The following is a 6,164-nucleotide window of genomic DNA, read 5'->3' on the forward strand; positions in this document are numbered from 1 at the left end:
CAATCGCTAGAGGGGGCGGGATGAGGGCGGGAGCGGGTGGGACTGCTACGCCACAATACAGGCAATGAAGGAAAGGAAAAAAAAAAAAGCAGATTTTCTGTCCCAGTGAGTGGGAAGGAGGGAGGAGGGGCAATGAGGGGTATCCTCTGTGAAATCCATTGGGGAAAGTGATCTAGGAGGGGGAGTGGGGAGGTTATTGAGGGGGGGGGCAGCTACACTTATTGCCTAATTTTGCAGCAAACTGGGTACTGGCAGACAGCTGCCAGTACCTAAGATGGCAAATAGGTAGAGGGGGAGGGTTAGACACCTGTTTGGGGGTATCTGGGAGGTAAGTTGAGGGGATACTACCCTGCAGAAAATATATAATTTAAAAAAAACTTTTACTTTTTATACTGGCAGACTTTATGCAGTACTTAAGATGGGGGTGACCTTTGGGGGCTGGGGAGGGAAGAGAACTGTTTGAGAGGGGGTGAGATGTGTCAGGTAGGAGGCTGATCTCTACACTAAAGCTAAAATTAACCCTACAAGCTACCTAATTAACCCCTTCACTGCTGGGTATAATACTAGTGCGGTGTGCAGCAGCATTTAGCGGTCTTCTAATTGCTAAAAAGCAATGCCAAAGCCACATATGTCTGCTATTTCTGAACAAAGGGGATCCCAGAGAAGCATTTACAACCATTTATGCCATGATTGTACAAGCTGTTTGTAAATAATTTCAATAAGAAACCTAAAATTGTGAAAAAGTTAAGGATTTTTTTTATTTAATCACATTTGGTGGTGAAATGGTGACATGAAAGATACCAAAATGGGCCTAGACCAATATTTTTGGTTGTCTACTAAAAAAAATATATAGTTTTGATAGGTAAATATAAAAAAGGCTCTGTTTCTGTTCAAATGTAGTGATGGCAAAAATGCTCTGGTCTTCTGGGGAAGTTTTTGTCTGAAAGGACTGGTCCTTAAGGGGTTAAACCATTCTAGGTGCTTGGTTCATTGTCCTGCTGTAAGACCCATGACCTCTGATGGAGAGTTTGGAGACCTATCTTTCTGAAATTGGGCCCTACATTGCAGCACAGAATTCTTTGGTAGTCTACAGATTTCATAATGCCATGCACACAGTCAAGACATCCAGTGCCGGAAGCAGCAAAGCAACCCCAAAACATCAGTGAACCTCCACCTGTAAGGATTGTATTCTTTTCTATAAAAGCCTCATTTCTTTTTCTGATAACAGTAGAATGATGGGCTTTACCAAAAAGCTGTAATTTTGTTTAGTCTGTCCACAGCACATTCTCCCAAAAGGATTTTGGCTTCCACAGGTACGTTTTGTCAAACTCCAATCTGGCTTTTTTATGTTTCTGTGTCAGCAGTGGGGTCCTCCTAGGTCTCCTACCATAGCGTCCCTTTTCATTCAGATGGCGACGTATAGTGCAAGCTGACACATTTGTACCCTGTGCCTGAAGGTCAGCTTGAATTTGTCTGGACATTGATCAAGGTTCTTTATCCACCATTTGAACAATCCGTTGCAATCTTTGATCAATTTTTCTTTTTCGTCAAGGGAGATTAGCTACAGTGCCATGGGCTGTAAACTTCTTCACAATGTTAGGCAAAGTGGACACAGGAACATTTAGATCTCTGGAGATGGACTTGTAACCTTGAGATTGAGCATGTTTTTCCACAATTTTTGTTCTCAAATCTTCAGGCAATTCTTTGCTGCTTTTTCTATTCTCAATGCTCAGTGTGGCACACAGAGACACACAACAGAAAAGTTGAGTCAAGTTTCACCATTTTAACTGGTTGCCGGTGTGATTGCTATATTGTCAGCACCTGTTAATTGATACAGAGTTTAATTACAAATTACAGGAGCATCACAAACTTGGAATGCAATTATTTCTTACAATTATGAGAAGGTGCCAATAATTTTGTCCTGTCTATTTTCGGAGTTTTGCGTAGAATGTGTCAGATTTGACTTTTTTTTTTTCTCCACTTTTTTTGTGTCATACCAATACAAACAAAAGAAATAAACATGAGAATGCCTAAACTTTTGTAATTGCAACTATTTTCTGTGCTAAGTGGTGCATTCTGACAGAAATGCAGGGGTGCCAATATTTTTGGCCATGACTGTGTGTGTGTGTGTATGTATATATGTGTGTGTGTGTATATATATTTCTCCAACATAGGTGTGTCCGGTCCACGGCATCATCCTTACTTGTTGGATATTCTCTTCCCCAACAGGAAATGGCAAAGAGCCCAGCAAAGCTGGTCACATGATCTCTCCTAGGCTCCGCCTACCCCAGTCATTCTCTTTGCCGTTGCACCGGCAACATCTCCACGGAGATGGTTAAGAGTTTTTTGGTGTTTAAATTTAGTTTTTATCCTTCAATCAAGTGTTTGTTATTTTAAAATAGTGCTGGTATGTACTATTTACTCTGAAACAGAAAAGAGATGAAGATTTCTGTTTGTAAGAGGAAGATGATTTTAGCAAACGTTACTAAAATCGATTGCTGTTTCCACACAGGACTGTTGAGATGAAGTAACTTCAGTTGGGGGAAACAGTTGGCAGACTTTTCTGCTTGAGGTATGACTGGCCACATTTCTAACAAGACTATGTAATGCTGGAAGGCTGTCATTTCCCCTATGGGGACCGGTAAGCCATTTTCTTAGATTAAGTAAAAGAATAAAGGGCTTCATAAGGGCTTAAAAAACTGGTAGACATTTTTCTGGGCTAAAACGATTACTTTGCTAAGCATATTTGGCAGATTATAACTCTTAATAGTTATTATAATCTTGGGGATTGTTTTAAAAAAACGGCAGGCACTGTATTGGACACCTTTTTCAGATGGGGGCCTTTTCTAGTCATAGGCAGAGTCTCATTTTCGCGCCACTAATGCACAGTTGTTTTTGGAGAGCAAGGCATGCAGATGCATGTGTGAGGAGCTAAGAACCACTGAAAAAGCTTATAGAAGGCGTCATTTGGTATCGTATTCCCCTCTGGGCTTGGTTGGGTCTCAGCAAAGCAGATACCTGGGACTGTATAGGGGTTAAATGTAAAAACGGCTCCGGTTCCGTTATTTTAAGGGTTAAAGCTTTCAAATTTGGTGTGCAATACTTTTAAGGCTTTAAGTCACTGTGGTGAAATTTTGGTGAATTTTGAACAATTCCTTCATACTTTTTCACATATTCAGTAATAAAGTGTGTTCAGTTTAAAATTTAAAGTGACAGTAACGGTTTTATTTTAAAACGTTTTTTGTGCTTTGTTGACAAGTTTAAGCCTGTTTAACATGTCTGAACCATCAGATAAGCGATGTTCCTTATGTATGAAAGCCAAGGTTTCTCCCCATTTAAATTTATGTGATGATTGTGCCATAGTGTCCAAACAAAGTAGGGACAATGATGCCACAGATAATGATATTGCCCAAGATGATTCCTCAAATGAGGGGAGTAAGCATGATACTGCATCATCCCCTTCTGTGTCTACACCAGTTTTGCCCACACAAGAGGCCCCTAGTACATCTAGTGCGCCAATACTTATTACCATGCAACAATTAACGGCTGTAATGGATAATTCTATTGCAAACATTTTATCCAAAATGCCTACTTATCAGAGAAAGCGCGATTGCTCTGTTTTAAAATCTGAAGAGCAAGAGGACGCTGATGATAACTGTTCTGACATACCCTCACACCAATCTGAAGGGGCCAGGAGGGAGGTTTTGTCTGAGGGAGAAATTTCAGATTCAGGAAAAATTTCTCAACAAGCTGAACCTGATGTTGTAACATTTAAATTTAAATTAGAACATCTCTGCGCACTGCTTAAGGAGGTATTATCTACTCTGGATGATTGTGACAATTTGGTCATTCCAGAGAAATTATGTAAGATGGACAAGTTCCTAGAGGTTCCGGTGCCCCCCGATGCTTTTCCTATACCCAAGCGGGTGGCGGACATAGTAAATAAGGAGTGGGAAAGGCCCGGCATACCTTTTGTTCCTCCCCCTATATTTAAGAAATTATTTCCTATAGTCGACCCCAGAAAGGACTTATGGCAGACAGTCCCCAAGGTCGAGGGGGCGGTTTCTACTCTAAACAAACGCACTACTATTCCTATAGAAGATAGTTGTACTTTCAAAGATCCTATGGATAAAAAATTAGAGGGTTTGCTTAAAAAGATGTTTGTTCAGCAAGGTTACCTTCTACAACCAATTTCATGCATTGTTCCTGTCACTACGGCAGCGTGTTTCTGGTTCGAAGAACTAGAAAAGTCGCTCAATAAAGAATCTTCGTATGAGGAGGTTATGGACAGAGTTCAAGCACTTAAATTGGCTAACTCTTTTATTTTAGATGCCGCTTTGCAGTTAGCTAGATTAGCGGCGAAAAATTCAGGGTTTGCTATCGTGGCGCGCAAAGCGCTTTGGCTAAAGTCTTGGTCAGCGGATGTGTCTTCCAAGACAAAATTGCTTAACATCCCTTTCAAGGGTAAAACACTGTTTGGTCCTGATTTGAAAGAGATTATTTCAGACATCACCGGGGGAAAGGGCCACGCCCTTCCTCAGGATAGGTCTTTTAAGGCTAAAAATAAGCCTAATTTTCGTCCCTTTCGCAGAAACGGACCAGCCTCTAATTCTACATCCTCTAAGCAAGAGGGTAATACTTCTCAACCCAAACCAGCCTGGAGACCGATGCAAGGCTGGAACAAGGGTAAGCAGGCCAAGAAGCCTGCCACTGCTACCAAAACAGCATGAAGGGATGGCCCCCGATCCGGGACCGGATCTGGTGGGGGGCAGACTTTCTCTCTTTGCTCAGGCTTGGGCAAGAGATGTTCAGGATCCTTGGGCACTAGAAATAGTTTCTCAGGGTTATCTCCTGGAATTCAAGGAACTACCCCCAAGGGGAAGGTTCCACAGGTCTCAATTATCTTCAAACCACATAAAAAGACAGGCATTCTTACATTGTGTAGAAGACCTGTTAAAGATGGGAGTAATTCATCCAGTTCCAATAGGAGAACAAGGGATGGGGTTTTACTCCAACCTGTTCATAGTTCCCAAAAAAGAGTGAACATTCAGACCGATATTAGATCTCAAGATCCTAAACAAATTTCTCAGGGTTCCATCGTTCAAAATGGAAACCATTCGAACGATCCTTCCTACCATCCAGGAAGGTCAATTTATGACCACGGTGGATTTAAAGGATGCGTACCTACATATTCCTATCCACAAGGAACATCATCAGTTCCTAAGGTTCGCTTTTCTGGACAAGCATTACCAGTTTGTGGCACTTCCATTCGGATTAGCCACTGCTCCGAGAATTTTCACAAAGGTACTAGGGTCCCTTCTAGCGGTTCTAAGACCAAGGGGCATTGCAATAGTACCTTACTTGGACGACATCCTGATTCAAGCGTCGTCTCTGTCAAAAGCAAAGGCTCATACGGACATCGTCCTAGCCTTTCTCAGATCTCACGGATGGAAAGTGAACAAAGAAAAAAGTTCCCTGTCCCCGTCAACAAGAGTTCCCTTCTTGGGAACAATAATAGATTCCTTAGAAATGAGGATTTTTCTGACAGAGGTCAGAAAATCAAAACTTCTAAGCTCTTGTCAAGTACTTCATTCTGTTCTTCGTCCTTCCATAGCGCAGTGCATGGAAGTAATAGGATTGATGGTTGCAGCAATGGACATAGTTCCTTTTGCACGAATTCATCTAAGACCATTACAACTGTGCATGCTCAGACAGTGGAATGGGGATTATACAGACTTGTCTCCGACGATTCAAGTAGATCAAAAGACCAGAGATTCAATCCGTTGGTGGCTGATCCTGGACAACCTGTCACAGGGAATGAGCTTCCGCAGACCAGAGTGGGTCATTGTCACGACCGACGCCAGTCTGGTGGGCTGGGGCGCGGTCTGGGAACCCCTGAAAGCTCAGGGTCTATGGTCTCGGGAAGAATCTCTTCTCCCGATAAACATTCTGGAACTGAGAGCGATATTCAATGCTCTCAAAGCTTGGCCTCATCTAGCAAAGGCCAAATTCATAAGGTTTCAATCAGACAACATGACGACTGTTGCATATATCAACCATCAGGGGGGAACAAGGAGTTCCCTGGCGATGGAGGAAGTGACCAAGATAATTCAATGGGCGGAGGATCACTCCTGCCACTTGTCTGCAATCCACATCCCAGGAGT

This window comes from Bombina bombina, chromosome 6 (genome assembly GCF_027579735.1).
Source record: "Bombina bombina isolate aBomBom1 chromosome 6, aBomBom1.pri, whole genome shotgun sequence".
Lineage (NCBI taxonomy): Eukaryota > Metazoa > Chordata > Amphibia > Anura > Bombinatoridae > Bombina > Bombina bombina.